This window comes from Myotis nattereri (genome assembly GCF_964212035.1).
Source record: "Myotis nattereri genome assembly, chromosome: 12".
Lineage (NCBI taxonomy): Eukaryota > Metazoa > Chordata > Mammalia > Chiroptera > Vespertilionidae > Myotis > Myotis nattereri.
The window spans coordinates 8,680,747-8,697,494 of record NC_138087.1 but is presented as its reverse complement, the minus strand read 5'-3'; positions in this window follow the sequence as shown (position 1 = coordinate 8,697,494).

Below are 16,748 nucleotides of genomic sequence, written 5' to 3'. Positions count from 1 at the left end.
TCTTTTTTTTTTTTTAAGCCAGTAAGTTTGGGGGTAATTGTTGCACAGCAATAGATAAGATCTGTCTGCAGGGTTAGGATTCTCTTTGAGTAGGATCCTTCACAACTGTAAATTGTTGAATCGTTTGAGGTTCCCTATATTTTAGATTCTAATTTGGAAACCCAGCTTTGAGTGCTGTGTAGAAGGCATTATTTATTTATTTTATTTTAAAAATATATTTTATTTGTTTTTTACAGAGAGGAAGGGAGAGGGATAGAGAGTTAGAAACATTGAAGAGAGAGAAACATCGATCAGCTGCCTCCTGCACACCCCCTACTGGGGATGTGCCCGCAACCAAGGTACATGCCCTTGACCGGAATCGAACCTGGGACCTTTCGGTCAGCAGGCCGACGCTCTATCCACTGAGCCAAACTGGTTAGGGCTAGAAGGCATTATTTAAATTAAAACATATCTAGGTTTGAAAATAAAATATGCAAGTAATATTAGGTTATTAATTTTCTAGTTGTTTCTTTCCATTTTTGGACCCCATGTGAATACAGTCTGTACATATTCTATAGCCATGGTGGGTGAGGTTTGGAGCAAGCTACTGAGAAAGAATGACAGAATCACAGTAAAGCCACTCCCTGAGGAATTTTTCCATAGTAACAAACCAAGACAGCAAGACTGAGGGTCCCCCCTTGTCAGTGACGGTGTGAGAAAGAACAAGAAGGAAAAGGTCCCTTCTCCAGGGGCAGTTCTTAGCCTAACCGTTTGCATGTTGGTCTCGCTATACTAATTCTGTTCTTCTAAATAGAGTTCAAGTTTCTGTATATCGTCTTCTTGTTCACGCTTTTGAAGCATCCGGAGGTCAGGCTGCTGCGCCCTCAGTGATGAGTGTCTGGTTAGGACGGTGTCCCGGCATCGCGGCTGCCGTCCCTGCCGTCCCCGTGCTCAGGGGCCACGGCACCTTCAGCTTTTGGAAAGGGCACAGCTTGTTGTTACAAGACTCAAATCCTCCTACACACACTGAATGATCACACGGAGAAAGGCACCGCAGTCTTCCCTGCGGCTTAGAGCTCAGTGCTCTGGGAGAGATTCATTCCCAACAAAATGCCACCCTCTCCAGCCTCAGGGAGAGAAGCCCTTTCAGGTGAGCTGCTTCCACCGCTGCTCTCCACTGGGGGCTGTTCTTCCTCGTGCCTCGTTCAGGCCTCCCATTAGGTCCATGACCTCAACAGCAGTTAGTTAAATGCACCCTTTAAAATATAGGCTCATGAGCCGAAACCGGTTTGGCTCAGTGGATAGAGCATCGGCCTGCGGACTGAAGGGTCCCGGGTTCGATTCCGGTCAAGGGCATGTACCTTGGTTGCGGGCGCATCCCCAGTGGGGAGTGTGCAGGAGGCAGCTGGTCGATGTTTCTAGCTCTCTATCTCTCTCCTTTCCTCTCTGTAAAAACTCAATAAAATATATTTTTTAAAAAATAAAAAAAAAAATATAGGCTCATGAATAATTTTAAGAGGAAAGTGATGTAAACTGTAAGTGCTGGAAATCAGTAAGCGCCTGATATGTAAGAATTTTCCCTCAAAAAATCAGTCTTACTCTGCACCCACTGGTGGTTTATCAGGGCATCCATTTTCTCGGAAAAGCAAGGAAAACTAAAGGACAAGAATATCTACCCCGACAACCAGGTTGCCCTGTGCCTCTGGGCACTGTTATCTCTGCCCACAGGTGGCCTTGATGTCTTTCAGAGCAGGGTTTTGGCATCCAAGGCAGATGCCAGATCTGACTCGGCTCCTGGCTGAGGGATCTTGGGCCAGCTGCTTGGCCTCTGCGCGCCTTCCCTTCATCTGTAGAATTAGGATGCTGTTGCTGATGACGCCAGTGTCTGTGTATGAAGCCCCTAAGCACAAACACCTGAGGAAAGATAAGCAGGTTATGATGGGAAAATGCAGGTCTCAGTGGAAACTGTTCTAAAGCTGGCAAAGTGAAGAGTCGACAAGGAACTGTTAAGTTATAAGGCAGTGGTTCTCAACCTTCCTAATGCCGCGGCCCTTTAATCCAGTTGCTCATGTTTTGGTGACCCCCAACCATAAAATTATTTTTTTAAATATATTTTATTGATTTTTTACAGAGAGGAAGGGAAAGAGATAGAGAGTTAGAAACATCGATGAGAGAGAAACATCGATCAGCTGCCTCCTGCACACCCCCTACTGGGGATGTGCCCGCAACCAAGGTACATGCCCTTGACCGGAATCGAACCTGGGACTTTTCAATCGGCAGGCCGATGCTCTATCCACTGAGCCAAACCGGTTACGGCCATAAAATTGTTTTTGTTGTTACTTCATAACTGTAATTTTGCTACTGTTATGAATCGTAATGTAAATATCTGATATGCAGGATGTATTTTCATTATTACAAATTGAACATAATTAAAGCATAGTGATTAATCACAAAAACAATATGTAATTATATATGTGTTTTCCGATGGTCTTAGGCGATCCCTGTGAAAAGGTCGTTCGACCCCCGAAAGGGTCGTGACCCACAGGATGAGAACCGCTGTTATAAGGATATAGAAGCAGAAGGTTTTTACTGTCAGGAGAGAGAATTTTGTAAGTAAGGATCAGAGTGGAAATAAATGCTAAATAATGATGATTATTTTTAAAAATCTTGAAAATAACATAAACCCTTTTTTCTCTTCCTGAACAACTTGAAGTCCTTTTAGAATTAGGTGAAAGGTGAGAGCAATTAATGAAGAGGAAGGAACCCTGAGAAGATTTCTCTTTTTTATTTTTTTTTTATTTTTTATTGATTAAGATATTACATATGTGTACCCTCTACCCCCCCTGTCCCCGCTCACCCCCTCACCCCCCCGTTGTCCGTGTCCATTGGTTAGGCCTATATGCTTGCATATAAGTCCTTTGGTTGATCTTTCCCCCTTGCCCCCACCCTCCCCTACCTTCCCTCCAAGGCCCGACAGTCCAATCAATGCCTCTCCGTCTTTGGATCAGTCCTTGTTCATCAGTTTATGTTGTTCATTATATTCCACATATAAGTGAGATCTTGTGGTAATTATCCGCTCTCCAGTTCCATCCATGCTGTGGCAAATGGTAAGAGTTCCTTTTTCTTCTTCCTCTTCTTAAAGAATACCTTTCAGCTTTTCATATAATGCTGGTTTGGTGGTGATGAACTCCTTTAGCTTATTCTTATCCGTGAAGCTCTTTATCTGACCTTCCATTCTGAATGATAGCTTTGCTGGATAAAGTAATCTTGGTTGCAGGTTCTTGCTATTCATCTCTTTGAATATTTCTTGCCACTCTCTTCTGGCCTGCATGGTTTCTGTTGAGAAATCAGCTGACAGTCGGATGGGTACTCCCTTGTAGGTAACTGACTGTCTTTCTCTTGCTGCTTTTAAGATTCTCTCTTTATCTTTTGCTCTTGGCATTTTAATTATGATGTGTCTTGGTGTGGTCCTCTTTGGATTCCTTTTGTTTGGGGTTCTCTGCGCTTCCTGGACTTGTAAGTCCATTTCTTTCACCAGGTGGGGGAAGTTTTCTGTCATTATTTCTTCAAAAAGGTTTTCAATATCTTGCCCTCTCTCTCCTTCTGGTACCCCTATAATTCTGATGTTGGTACGCTTGAAGTTGTCCCAGAGGTTCCTTACACTATCTTCATATTTTTTGAATCTCTTTTCTTTTTTCTTTTTCGGTTGGGTATTTTTTGTTTCTTTGCATTTCAAATCTTTGACTTGATTCTTGGGATCCTCTTGTCTGCTGTTGGAGCTCTGTAAAGTATTCTTTATTTCAGTCAGTGTATGCATAATTTCTAATTGGTCCTTTTTCATGACCTCCATGGTCTCACCATACTCCTTGAGGGATTCATTAAATTTATCGGCGGTTTCCATAAAATTCTTGACAAACCTTATAAACGTGGCCTTGAACTCTATATCCAGTCGTCTGGCCTCCTCCGTTTCTGCCAATTGTGACCTGTTTCTTTGTCTCCCCATTTTGGCTGCTTCCCTGTGTTGATAGAGTGGCCTGCGCGCCAGGTGTCCTGTAGGGCCCAGTGGCTCAGCCTCCCCAGTTACCTGGGGTGGACACTCTTGGTGCACTCTTGGTGCCTCGCTTGTTGTAGGATCACTGGGAGGAATTGACCTCCAGGCCAATTGGCTGTGGGAAGCAGCTGTGTCTGAAGTGGGAGAATGGACCCCCTCTGACCACTGGGTACAGTGGTTCCTGGATCTAAGGAGGTGCTAATTCAGCCCCTGCCTGAGGCCACACAGCAGGAACTACAAAGAGGCTCAGCTGTGAAGCAATGCAAGCCGCTGCGGGGCCTTGGGCCTTCTCTTGGAAGTTCCGGGTCTGGCTGGCCCGGCTGCAGTTAGGTAATTATCAGGTTGCAAAGGGCTGGGGCATTCACATGCAAAAGCCTCTGCCGCAGCCTGGGTGGGGCGGGGTCTCAGGGAGTCAAAGGGCGTGGAAAGAAGCTATGGCTGATTCTCCGCGCCCGGAGTCGCGCGTCTCAGTGTCCCGGCAATGGCTGCAAGCACCTCCGAGGGAAATCTGCCCCCAAGTTCGCCCGCTGCCGCCTGAGAGAGCAGCCTCTCCCCGTATGAGACCTGGGTCCCCAGAGACTTCCCGGAACCGGAGATCAGAGCAGTCGGGAGCTTGTGATTCAAAAAGACAGCCGCGTCCTCAGGTGCCACCCCCTTTCCGCGCGCGTGAGCCGCCGCATACCTCTGCACTCAGCCTCCGCAGCTCCTCTGGCTCTCAGCGTGCTTTTCTTTTCTTCTAGTTGTAGAAATTACACTCAGCCAGCCTTCCTGTTGTTTTGGACGATGTTTGCTCCGTCCTTTGGGCTAATTTTCAATTGTTGTGGGAGGCGACTATTTCCCGGTGTTTATCTATGCCGCCATCTTAGTTTCTCTCCCAGAGAAGATTTCTTTTTTAAACAAAGGAACTTTGGAAAACCCAAGAAGGAAGTAGGTAGTAAAAGTTTAGGAGACGTGTGCATGCCCGGCTGTATGACTACAGCTAAGCTACCTACATGCTGCTCCAGTTGGGGCTTTGACAGGCGACATGAAAAGAAATGAGCTGTGACCACGGGAAGAGATGGTGAGGGTCACATCACGCCTACCATGTGCCGCTGAGGGGAGCCCATGGGAGGCCTGATGAGAGGCAGATTTGTAGATACACAACAAGGAAACCCTAGTGGAGAGATGGGAAATGCATGCCTGAGGGACATATTTTGTCCCTGGATCCTTTGGCTCAGTGGGTTCAAGGCTGGACACAAGCGGTAGTGGCAAGGGGACAGGTGTCAGAAGGTTTTGTCCATGACCTCATGCAGGCCCCTCCTCAGCCAAGAGCCCTCAGAGCTATGTGAGCACGTTCTGATCCTGCAGCTGGAGCATTAGGCATTTCATTATCCTTTTGATCCAAGAGATTAGTGTGTTCTCCCTCCTGTTCTCAACGAAGAGGGTGGGGACAGATAGGATTTAGAGAAAACCTGAGGGACCTAGCCTACCAGAGCCTATGCTCAGAGGCAGAGGGCATCCTAGCTTTCCCTTCAAGATTAAGTGAAACTTTTCAGAAACCCAGGGCAAGAGCCAGCTCCCGGGCTGTGTCTGTATGAGGACACCCCCTTCAGTGAAGACAGAGCCGGGGAACAGCTCATGGGCCCAGGGGTTTTAGGTTGTTGTGTGTTACCAGGCAGTCGAGGTCGTCATGCAATACCTCCTCTCAGATGTTTGATGAGCCAGTGAGTCAACACACTCACCAAGTAACCACAGAATATGCAGTCGGGTGCTAAGTGTTCTGTCCACATTAAGGGCATAGGATCACCGGCCACATTTCTTTCTACTTTCCATGGCTCACCCATGAGGCAACATGGCAGGAGCTTTCCATTTATACCACTTCAAGGGCAACGTTATAATAGAAGGTGCCTCCAAAAATATAACGGTTAATGACACACGGAGCAAAGTGGAGTAAAAAGAGCAGGGTTTTGGCATCCAAGGCAGATGCCAAATCTGACTCGGCTCCTGGCTGAGGGATCTTGGGCCAGCTGCTTGGCTTCTGCGTGCCTTCCCTTCATCTGTAGAATTAGGATGCTGTTGTTGATGATGTCGATCCCTAGTTCCTGGTGTTATGAATAACCATCAAGTGTGAAGGGTCACCTGAATGTCAGCTGTTCCTACTCTAACTCAGGTGGGGAGGCCTTGGCCCGATGACAGCCCAGACGCACCCCATCGGACTCATAGCAGGACTCCCTGGAGTAGGCATAACAAGTTCTCTATGAACGTGGTGGGTGCAGACATAGCTCCGATTCAGGGAGAGCCATCACTGTCAGCCCAGACAGGTGGTAGGGGCTTCTCTGCACGCACGGTGGGCAGGATCCAGCTGAGGGCCTTGCAGGCTTATGTAAAATGAGTTCTGCTTGACATTAGTTTTTGGAAATTATAAACTGCTGCAGAAGTCTGAGTCTACCATCAATCATTTAGAAAACTTGATTAATAGAATAAAAGAAAAACATACTATTTAAAGATTACCTCTATAATGAAAGGTAAAGTCTCACAACCCTTCTATAATTCTTACAAACCTTTCCACAACTTTCAGAAACCTTCTTACCATTCAGAAATAACCAGCTTCAGAACTCTCTTTTTGCACCCTTCAAAATGCATCTCCATACCTCTTACTTTCTATTACCAAAACCATACAATTTCTTTCAAATTAGTTAGTATTCTTAACTCTTAGAACCCTTGATTCTTAGGTGACAAGTAAGTAATTAACATTCCTCAGATTAGCAATACATTCACATTTTAAGAGATATCCTATACAGTAAAAGCCTAATATGCTAAGTGTCCGGTCATCTGGTCAGCCATTCAACCAATCAAAGCATAATATGCTAATGATATGCTAAGGCCACTCAACTGCTCACTATGATGTGCACTGACCACCAGGGGGCAGACAGTTAACCAGTCGCTATGATGTACACTGACCACCAGGGAGCAGATGCTCTGACCCATAGGTTAGCTTGCTGCTGGGGTCTGGTCTTTCAGGACTGAGCAGGACAGGCTGGACATGCCCTGGAGCCCTCTTATGTCCCTCTCCAGCCCTAATCATGCACCAGTGGGGTCTCTTGACCTGGCCCGCACCCTCTCGCAATACAGGACCCCTCGGGGAATGTCAGAGAGCAGGTTTTGGCCAGATCCAGCAGGCTAGGCCAAGGGACCCTACTGATGCACCAATTCATGCACTGGGCCTCTAGAATTTAAAATAAAACACAAAGGGGAGAAACCAAGATGGCGGCATAGGTAAACACTGAAAATTGCTGCCTCGCACAACCATTCAAAACTACAACTAAAAGACAAAACGGACATCATCCAGAACCACAGGAAGGCTGGCTGAGTGGAAATTCTACAACTAGAAGGAAAGAGAAAAGCACACTGAGACTCAGAGGAGGTGCAGAAGTAAAGTGCAGAGGTACAGAGACATGCACAGAAAGGGCTGGGAACTGAGGATGCGGTTGTCTTTTTCAGTTGGGAGGGAGACACATACTCCTGCTCTGATCTCCAGTTCCGGGTCAGTCTCTGGGGACCCAGACTCATATAGAGAGAAACTGGACTGTCTGGCATTGGTTGGAACTCGAGGGTGGCTTTCTCTCTGAGGTGCTTGCAGCGTTACTGCAAACCACTCTTAGGGTAGGGCTGAGGATCAGCCATAGCTGTTTGCTCTACTCTGTTGATTCCCTGAGACCCTGTCCCACCCAAGCTGTGCACAGAGGCTTTCACATATGAATGAACTGGCTCTTTGCAATATAAAATTACCTAACAAACTGCAGCTGGGTCAGAGAGACCCAGAACATCCAAAAGAAGGCCCAAGGCCCCACAGCAGATTGCATTGCTTCACAGCTGGGTCTCATCTGGGCACCTCCAAACACCAAACAAAGAAGAGGAATCTGCAGATCTCTCCGTAGCTCCTGCTGGGTAGCCTCAGGCAGAGGCTAAATTAGCACCTCCTTAGAGATCCAAGAGCCAGTGTACCCAGTGTTCAGAGTGGGACCATCTAGATTATAACTCCTCTGATCCATAAGGGACACACTCAGGGGACAGACTCAGGGAGCAACTAAGCCCCACTGAAGCAAGTCTTGCCCCTAAGGGTGTTTCCAGCACAGAAGTTCTCCCACTGTAGACACAGCTGATTCTCACAGCCAATTGGCCTGGAGGTCAATTCCTCCCAGTGACACCAACAACAATCAAGGCTTAATTACAACAAGACTGTGCACAAAGCCCACAAAGGGGTGCACCAAGAGTGTCCACCTCAGGTAATCGGGGAGGCTGAGCCACTGGGCCCCATAGGACACCTAGCACAGAAAGCCACTCTATCAACACAAGGAAGCAGCCAAAATGCAGAGACAAAGAAATAGGACACAAATGACAGAAATGGAGGAAAGCAAACTACTAGATATACAGTTCAAAACCATGGTTATAAGGCTTTTCAGGAATTTTCTAGAAACCGCTGATAAATTTAGTGAGACTCAATAAATCTAGTGAGACCCTTGAGGATATAAAAAAGGACCAACTAAAAATTAAACATACACTGACTGAAATAAAGAATAATATACTGAGATCCAACAGCAGACTAGAGGATTGCAAGAATCAAGTCAAAGATTTGAAATACAAAGAAGCAGAAAACACCCAACTGGAAAAGCAAAAAGAAAAAAGAATCCAAAAATATGAAGATAGCGTAAGGAGCCTCTGGAACAACTTTAAGTGTACCAACATCTGAATTATGGGGGTTCCAGAAGAAAAGAGAGAGCAAGATATTGTAAACCTATTTGAAGAAATAATGACAGAAAACTTCCCCTACCTAGTGAAAGAAACCGCTGATCTCTGGAGCATGAAGTCTGCTGAGAAGCGGGCTGGCTGCGGGGCCCCTTGGAGATTTGGTGGCTCCACACGTCCTCACACATGACTCTCTTGGGTGCTCCCCTCTGGCCTCTCCCCTCACATAGTCACAGGCTTCAGATGGCCCCGACCCAGCCGCACCCATATTAATGCCCCAAACACTGCCCTCAGCATTGCATGCCCTGGAGGTGGGAGCTTTATCCCCTCACGCTCCCTCCTCTTCCCTCTGTACAGCGCGCACTACCAGGAAGGCTGTACCCAGCGCCCAGTGCGCCCACACACCTCAGCCGCCCTGGGAGACTGAGTCCCGCAATGGGAACCCCCCTGAGGCCGAGCAAGAGGACATGGACATCATGGATGAGCTGCCCATGGGGGCGCCAGGTGGAGGACGGGAAGATGAAGAAAAGGAGTGGCTGCAGGACGAGGGTCTCCTGAGCTACCTGGACCAGCTGTGCTCCCAGGAAGACTTTGTCACCCAGGTCTTCCTGGTCTATACCAGCTGGGAGGAAGAAGGGACAGTGACTTCCTTCTCTACCAGCTGGGAGGAAGAAGGGACAGTGACTGGCGCTGCACATGTGTGTGAGAGGAGGAGGAGTGAGAGTGATGGGACAATGGCACTGGGGTGAGGAGAGGGGGAGGTGACACCGTGACTGGAATCCACCACAGTCATGTGTCTCTCCTCTGTCCCCTGTGCCATAGTCCCGGGTCTATAAGGTCCCAGAGGGAGGCGCTGCAGCACCCAGACCCGGGTTCTCCCAGGCTGATGGGATTGGGCTCTGCTCTTTGTTCCTGAGCTGGGCGTGTGAGAGTGTGTGTGTCTGTGTGCATGTGTGCGCTTTGTGTGGTGTGTGCTCTGTTCATGTGTCTGTACCCTTGTGTTTGTATGTGCATGTATGGTACTGTGTGTGCATGTGATGAGTGGTATCTGTATTCATGTGGTGTGCCCTTGTGTTTGCATGTGCATGTATGTGTTTCTGTGTGTGTGTGTGTGTGTGTGTGTGTGTGCACCTGATGACCATGATGGAGTAAAACACCCGCCTGAGCAGGAGGACGGGTGGGTCTTGGCTTTCCCACTTGTGCTCCAGGCCCCGCTGACTCCCAGTTCGCTCCCTGCCAAGGGGCTCACAGCCGCTTCCTTCTGTCCCAGGTGGAGGCGGTCATTCACCCCCAATTCATGGAACAAATAATGTCCCCAGACGCACAGCAGGATCCCTTGGCCCTAGCTGAGGAGTTGGAGCAGGAAGAAGGGCTCACTGCTGCCCAGGTGAGCCAGGGGAGGGTGGACATTAGGGAGATGGGAAGGGGTCCCCAAGTGAGCCATAGGACCCAGGGACCCCAGGGGAGTTAGAGGAGGGACAGGCCCTAGTGAGTCAGGGAGGGAGGAATCCAGGTATATTGGGGTTGGGGGGACCTCAGGTAGCCAGGGGAGGGTGCACCCAGGTAAACCAGGGCAGGGAGCAGCCCAGAACCAGGACACACATGCCTGTGTCCACACTACCCCTGCCTGCGGGCACCGCATGCCGAGGGCCAGCCCTGGGTGGGAGCAGGGCAGGATGACAAGAAGGAGAGGGCTCCAGAGAGGAGGGGGTGGGAGCCCAGAAGGGGAGGGGCCACAAGGCTGGGAATATGGCACAGGGGACAGAGGAGAGACACATGACTGTGGTGGATTCCAGTCACGGTGTCACCTCCCCCTCTCCTCACCCCAGTGCCATTGTCCCATCACTCTCACTCCTCCTCCTCTCACACACATGTGCAGCGCCAGTCACTGTCCCTTCTTCCTCCCAGCTGGTAGAGAAGTGAGTCCTGGCCTCCAAGGAGGGGGGAGTGCAAGTACCCCCGAGTCACGGTGCTCCCCTGTGGGACTCAAGTCCTTCTGAGTCTGCGACCAGCCAAGATGCCCAGAGGCATGACTGTGGCCCCCAGCTGGGGGTCAGTGACAAAGTCTTCTCATCCCAGGGCTGATCCTGCTGTCCACTGACATGGGAGGATGGGAGGCAGGGAGGAAGGGCAGGACCATTAGTGTAGGGGTGGGTATCGGGGTGGGGGTAGGAGGGAGGGCAGGACCCTTAGGGTGGGGATGGGCCTGGGGTGGGGGTAGGAGGGAGGGCGGGACCCTTAGGGTGGGGGTGGGCCTGGGTGGGGGTAAGAGGGAGGGCAGGACCATTAGGGTGGGGGTGGGCCTGGGGTGGGGGTAGGAGTAGCACCTTTGGGGCAATGTGGGTCTGTTATGAATAAAGACAATTTTGTTTGAAAATGCTCTGGGGGCCACTGTGTCTATACTCGGGTCTGCACTGCTCCTTGGAGAGGGGACCTGAGAGGAAGGGAGGATGCGGGAGGTCCTGGGAGCTCTGCATCCAATGGGGACCCTCAGTCCCTAGTCCTGATTGACAGGGACCTCTTCCTGCTCCTGGGAGCACACAGCTCTCCAATTCCTAGGGACCCCTTCCACCACTTCTGCTCCCAAGGCCGGACTGTGTCCTGACCCGAGAGGGAAAGGCTGGGCCCCAGGGGCACCTGTCCCCCATGGGCCTCCTGCAGGAGGAGCATCCTCTGTCTCAGCGGGTGATTGAAAGTGGAGGGGGGTGTCTGTGGGGTGGGGGGAGAACCTGGAACAAGGGGGTGACAGGAGAGTAATGGACCGAATGGCTATTTTCAATCCTGCTCACTGACTGAATTCTCTCACAGTGGATGAAGGTATGCAGGCCAAATTCTGGGCCAACCCCTAAAATTTAATGCCCAGCAAGTGGCTGGTCATCACCAGTTTAACAGGGGAGAACAGTATGAAAAAAACCCTCTGGCTTGAGGGTAAATGGACTGAGGGAAATTTGTTAATCTAAAAAGGTCAACCATGATGACCTTGATGTGTCTTTAAGAAAATGCAATGCGATGTAAGTCAGTCTAAACCTGAGTAAGTAGATGTCACAAGCAAATCTCAGGAAAGCATTGCACTGTGAAAGCCGAGGTGGGTTCAGCTGTGGGAAGTGGTCAAAGTGTGCGAGTGTGTGCGGCGTTTCACTGCTCTGAGCCCGCAGTCACCAAGCACCAACCTCTTATTAGTTTGGCTCTGAAGTTCGGCTCTGCCACTGGTGGAGGAAGGTACCAACCAGCTGGCACCATGACTTTGAATCACCTAATCAGAATATTCCTTATTGTCAATGGCTACTCTGTTACTCAGATTTGAACCAACTCTTGGGTCAGTTGGGAGGTGCTGGTCAGTTCCACAGCCTCTACACTGCTTTGACCTTCCGCGGAAGCCCACCGTCTGAAGGGTGGCAGCCCTTTAGATGTGCGATCGACAGCATTTTGCTTTAAACAGAACATTTTTAACAACTGGTTTCAAGGCATCCAGCGCCTGGGCTGTTATTCAGGATGAGGTTGAGCCTAATGATCCTGGTGCCCTTCTCTGAAAAACTAATTCCAGGATGAAGCATTTGAAGGGGATAAAAGGGACTAATCATGAATACAGAAGCTCTGATGCCCTAAGAAACAAATGTAGGGAGGCAGTTTTGGGGATCAGCCACTCACATGGCTAGTATCCACTCTATTGTTCATGTCTGAGCCAATTCCAGGTTTTGGCCACTGTAGCAATGCTGTTATGCGCATCCCTGCATGCATCTCCCACTCACACAGGAAGTGCTGGGCCATGGGCTCATCTTCCCTCCAGTAGATGGTGCTGAGCCCTTTCCAAAGTGGCTGTATCAGTTCATGCTCCATCCCACCAGCAACAGCAGTATCACCTGTTGTCCTCACGTGAGCTGTCTCCAAGCTTTGCTGTCATAGGTGACACAGCCCCCATTCACCCCAAGGCCTGACTCTGCATCCTCACCAATGGTGGACACAGATGAACCAAGATTCCAATTTTAAAATAGACCGTGTCCTTTCCTCATGTGATCCTTCCTCAGTTCCTGTGGAGGAGAATGACTATCACCACCCTGAGGGCGAGGAAACTGGTGCGGAAGGAGTTTAGCTGACTTGCCTCGAAAGTGGCAGACCTGAGATTAGCTCCCAGGTCCGTCTTCCTCCAAAGTCCATGCACTCATCCCCACTCACAGTCCCAGCAAGCAACACATTTATAGATTCCTGTTTCTTTGTTGATTACTCTCCCAGCTACTGTTCCACACAGGATAGCTGCACATTAACTGGCCCCTGATATTTATTAAATATTTACTTAAAATACTGTGACTTTAATCCTGCAAAAGGTCTTGGAAGAGAAATATTATCAGGCGACACTTGCTCTATAAGTCTCTTTTAGCTTTTATCCAAGTTTTAACATCTAAACTCAACCACTTGGCAAGGTCCTCCCAGGTATAAGGCTCCACATGGGAAAATCAAACGTGAGAATTCAAGCACATCTTCTGGATTCCCACGTCCATTGCACCCCGGGGTCCTGCCCTGTGCTGCGTTTGGGAGCACTTAGTTGCCTGCACTTGGCTGAGCTGACAGGAAGAAAGGACAAGAATAATCTCAACTCACAACGTTTCATCCTATGTCAATGTGTGTCAGACACAGGACACCGGGAAACAGAGGGACAGAAAAGGAATATCCAACAAGTGCCAACCAAAGAAAGCTGGGGTGGGAATATTAATATAGGAATAACTATAATCTCTGTGATTTCTGTGTTGCACACACACATTTCCTCCCACTCGTCAGCTGCATTGCCCAGTCTTTGGCACTCACGCAGAGGGGCAGCCCTCCCATTCTGTTTGTTCTCAAATGATCTTATAAGAAAGCTGAAGGCTCTTCGCTTCTGATTCCGGGTAAAGGAAGGCAGTGCCCAGTCCTGACCTGAACACTCTTCTAGTGTGAGGTCCACCAGAGAGGGTTCAGCTTTCACCTGACCTGGAGGTGTCGCCATTGATTCCGCGATTTTGCACCCAGTCTAGTTTCTCTTGAGTTCTGGCTCAATTCTCAGCTGTCAGACCTTGTGTGTTGAATGAAGGGAGGGAGGAAGGAGCGGCATGTGTCGCTTCGCCTGGAAAGACATGGATCAGCTTGAGGTGTCCAGGGCCGATGAACAGATGCTGTCCAGGAGGTGGCGCTGCAGGGCCTCTCAGCAGAATCTCCAAGGGACATGGTGCCAGCAAAAAAGTGAACTTGACAGAAAGGAAGTTGATTGCTTGGTCTTAGAAAGCTCAGGCTGCTTCTCCTCCTCCTTTTATGTAAACCAGAGGAAGAGGTGGAACAGGGTTAGTAGAGAACAGCAGACAGAGTCACGGGAGAGAGCCAGGGGAGGAAAGAATCAATGTGTAAAATGCGGGTCCTTGGAAGAAGTTCGGTCAGTCTCCAGGACTCAGCCTCCCCTGGCAGCTCACCCAACTCCCTGTGCTGTGGGGGTCTGAGGGGAGGGGCCAGCAGGGGCCTCCCTCTGCACGGTGTTGTTCGGTACACTGTGAACTGTTCTCTTACCATGGGTGTATGCTCTTTGAATTTTTAATATACTGATATAAACATGCAACTGCCCAACACCTATTTAGTGCTCTGGGGTGACTAGGACACTTTCACACACATCTACCAGCCCCGAGCAAGGGGGAGCTCCCCTCCTGTCTTTGCTGTGAGCCAGGGGTCCCAAACCCCCACTGCAATACCGTTGGCACAAGTTTTGACTTATCTGTGCACCAGCTGTCTTACTTGCTTAATATTTAAAAAATATGCTCACTTTCTTTTGCATAAATAAATGTGTTGTTATTTATTTATATTTTTAAAAATATGTTTTATTGATTTTTTACAGAGAGGAAAGGAGAGGGACAGAGAGCTAGAAACATTGATCAGCCGCCTCCTGCACACTCCCCACTGGGGATGTGCTCTCAACCAAGGTACATGCCCTTGACCGAAATCGAACCCAGGACCCTTGAGTCCGCATGCCGACGCTCCATCCACTGAGCCAAACCGGTCAGGGCTATTTATATTTTTAAGATTGCTTTCTAGAGAGAGAGAGAGGAAGGGAGAGGGAGAGAGACAGAATCATTAATGTGAGAGCAAAACCTCCATCAGCCACCTCCTGTTTGCTCCTTACCTGGGACTGAACAGTGAACCCTGGCATGTGCCCCAGCTGCAAACTGAATCAGAAACCTTTCAGTGCACAGGATGACAACCAACCAGCTGAGCCACAGCAGACAAGGCAAGCAAATGTGTTTTTAAAAAACTTTTATAGGCCTGGCTTGTGTGGCTCAGTGGTTGAGCATCAGCCTGCAAAACAGGAGGTCACAGTTTGATTCTGGTCAGGGCACATGCCCAGGTTGCGGGGTCAGGTGGGGGGCGTGCGGGAGGCAGCGTATCCATGATTCTCTCTCATGATTGATGTTTCTGTCTCTCTCCCCCTCTCCCTTCCTCTGAAATCAATAAAAATCTTCAAACATAAACAAACAAAAAATAAAACCTTTATAGGTCTCACCCAGGCTTTACCCAATATTATATGGATATGCATTCACATTAAGCGTTTTTAAAGACCTTTCACCTCCTTGGTCTGATTGCCACATGGTAGGAGGAACTGGTGGTGAGGAAAGACTGAAGGAACTTGGTCACAGTTGGGGTGAAGTAAAGGAGGGTCCCCCAGCCCAGGGCTTCTGAGAGGCTACACCCACTCCCTGGGGGGACATGGGCCTTGCAGGGCTCAGCCTGTATTTATGGCCCTGGGGTGACATCCTGGGCATCACGGAGGTATCTGAAGGGTTGAGCATTTTCTCACTGGGAGGAATTGTAACACATTTTCCTACTGGCCAAGAACAAACTATGTTTAAATTATTGACCCCTTGGCACCAGTTCACAGGCAGGAGTGCCTGATAGGGATTGTTAAGAGCATCGCCATGGGAAGCATCCAGAGATGCAATAGTATGATAAACAGCCCACCCTCTTGCCCACCAGCCTCCTCTTGTCCCAGCCCAGTAAGCAGAATGTGTGCACATTTCCATTTACTCCAGTTACTTCAGTGTGCACCATTCTAGTCAAAAACTTTATTGTGAATGCCAACATTTCTGAGACTGTGAATTCCAAAGGCACGCCCGTGCGCGCGTGCGCGTGCACACACACACACACACACACACACACACACACACACACACAAAGGAAAGAAATACTGAAACTCAGCCCTGAACAAACAGCCACAAAGAGCAACCTTGGCAGGAGGTCGCCTCCCGCCCCACCTCCCAAGATGCACTGTGACCACAGTTTACACAGAAGAAGCTCAGTGGACACTTCAGTCAGTTTAGAAGCCAACGGTGACCTTGACTCCCAAATGGCTCCTTTACTACACCTTCTACTATCATCTCCTTTCAACCAGTCTCCTGCCAGGTCACCTGACAGTAGAGTATGACCTGCTCCCTGCCCTCTGCTGGTTGTCCTTGGGGGAAAACACAAGTACAAATAGAATGCAGGAAGTTTGCTTTCTGGTCAAGAAAATAAGAGTCCTCAGGTGAGGCCATAAGGGGAGAAGTACATTGTAGACTTTGTGCTAACGTTTATTGCAGACTTTTGTGTGCAAGTGCTGTGCAAACACTTTGCTTATGTCACCTTCACAGCAGCCCTGAGGTTCAGAGAGGCCAGAGATGCAGCCTCAAGCCTCTCACCTGGCAGCCCAGGGCTGCTTGCTCCAGAGTTGCCCAGCAGCCCAGAGCACAGGGGTTTTGGAGAGTCCTGACGCCCATCAGCACATACAGAGTCTGAGAAGGTCAGCAGTAAACACTAACAAATGAAGTGCTTCTGTTCTTCAGTCTGGAGTTTCTCACCCTTAGTTCACAATGAGTCCCCAAGCACCAGGCCTTTTTGAATGGAGTTAATATTCCAGAAAATAGAAGGGAGTGAGCCAGGCCTCTGAGGGCCCTCTGTGCAGCTGTGGGAAGAGCTTCCCCTCCCAGCTCAGCTGGTGGGCCTCTCC